Source organism: Carlito syrichta, unplaced genomic scaffold (assembly GCF_000164805.1).
Source record: "Carlito syrichta isolate Samal-C Ts95f unplaced genomic scaffold, Tarsius_syrichta-2.0.1 Scaffold308534, whole genome shotgun sequence".
Taxonomy (NCBI): Eukaryota; Metazoa; Chordata; class Mammalia; order Primates; family Tarsiidae; genus Carlito; species Carlito syrichta.
In genome coordinates, this window is record NW_007252630.1 from 90,617 (window position 1) to 92,626 (window position 2,010).

A 2,010-nucleotide genomic window follows, 5' to 3' on the forward strand; every position below is an offset into this window, starting at 1 on the left:
CCAATTCATTAACCCTCTTTGAGCCTCAGTTTCCTCATCTTCTCATAGGAGGGAACCACAAGTCATGTCCTCATTTCAAGCATGCTCATTATGTGAAAACAATTTATCTTTAAGCTCTCAAACTCTAAAATTCCCTCTGGCCACAATTTCCTATCTTTCTACTCCCCTTATCTCTCACTCCCATTGAGTCAAAGAGGAAGCATGGGGCAATGCAATGCTTCTCATTCGTTCAGCAACAAAAGAGTATTTTTAATTTCTCCATGTTTTTCCAAAAGCTAAATGAATATCTCCCAGATCAACTACATTTATGATATAAAATACATTTCTCCCATTTCTATTCTACTGTATTTGTCAAAGGCATATATCGCTGCCAATCAGTTTTCCATCAGCATAAGATAGCGAGTATTACCAAAATGAGTTTATATAATTTCAGGCAAAAGCAAAGAAACTTGACATTTTAGTAAGGCTGTGTAATTTATCACAAGTAAATGAATGTTCTGTGTTAGGCTCCTTTCAAATATTGAAAATAACTCATAGATTCTCATTATTACCTTCACAGATACCCCTGGGGAGAGGGTGTGGGCAGAAAACTCAGGGTGGGAATCACTGGTGTAATAGAAAGATACTAGATTCTAATAAATGACTCGGACTCTCAGAGTCTCAGTTTTGACTTTCTGCTAAAAGGGAAGAACAACACCTGACATACTACCTCCTAGCTACCACTTTTTGAGTATGTTCTTTGTGTTAAGGACTTTGCTAAGTGCTTTAAATACACGATCTTATTTTAGCCTTACAGTCATTTTATGAGGTAGTTGTTATCCCCATTTTACAAATGAGGAAACTGAAGCACAAGAGGTCAAGATTACACTGGTAAGTGGCAGAGCCGGGATACAAACCTAAGTCTGTTAGAGTCAATGTTAAAAGCATGTTCAGCCCTGTCACACTCTCATATCCTGGAGATAAACAATATTAAAACACTTTGCAGATTTTTAAATATTATACAAATGTAAGGGGCAGTTGCTACAGGCATTTGTGGAAGAATTCCCTGTCCATCATCTTCCTCTTTGCTTCATTGTCTACAGCTCCAACCTGACTTTCTGCCACCTTTGTGTTTACAAATAACAAATCCTAAGTAATATCCAGAATCAAGAAAGTCCACAATAGGAACAGAGTAACTTCCATAACTTCTATTTCTGCCTACAAAAGCCTAATAATCCTGGGTGCTGCGCAGTGAGGAGCTCTCATCTACGCCTCGTAGCCATGATGTCCAAGGGCCCTCAGCAGTCTTTGCACATCTTTGGACAAAAGAAGATGGCCACAGTTGTGCCGCACTGCAAAGGCGGCAACAGCCTCATCAAGGTGAACTGGCGGCCGCTGGAGATGATCAAGCCGCGCATGCTGCAGTACAAGCTACCAGAACCAGTTCTGCTTTGGGCAGGGAGCGTTTTGCTAGCGTGGATATCCACGTCTGCGTGAAGGGGGTTAGTCATGTTGCCCAGATTAACGCTATTCATCAGTCCATCTCCAAAGCCCTGGTGGCCTGTTACCAAAAATATGTGGTTGAACCTTCCGAGAAGGAGACATCCTTATTCAGTATGACCAGACACTGCTGGTACTGACCTCCGTTGCTGCTAATCCAAAAAGTTTGGAGGTCGTGGTGCCTGTGCTCACTACCAGAAATCTTACCAATAAACCCATCACAAGGATCAGGGCTCATCTGTATAATCAACAATGTTTGTGGGATTTTAAGGTTAAAAAAAAAAAGCTTACTGGAGTTAGGTGATATCTCAGTGTAGTTTTAATTTGCATCTCCTTGATGACTAGTGAGGCTGAATACTTTTTCACTTTGTAATAGGGCTGTTTGTTTTTTTTCTTTTCAGTATGTTTGAGTTCCTTGTAGATCCTTGATGTTAGGCCTTTGTCAGACATGGAGTTGGCAAATATTTTTTTTCCCAGTCTGTGAGCTGGCACCCTGCTCTCTTGAGGGTTTCCTTGGGTTTGCAGAAGCTT

The 2,010-nt window shown here is 40.9% G+C and overlaps 1 pseudogene; it reads left to right on the forward strand.

The window, feature by feature from the left end:
- The first annotated feature begins 1,257 nt into the window (after positions 1-1,257).
- On the forward strand, positions 1,258-1,692 carry LOC103267913 (annotated as a pseudogene).
- The last annotated feature ends 318 nt before the right edge of the window (positions 1,693-2,010 follow it).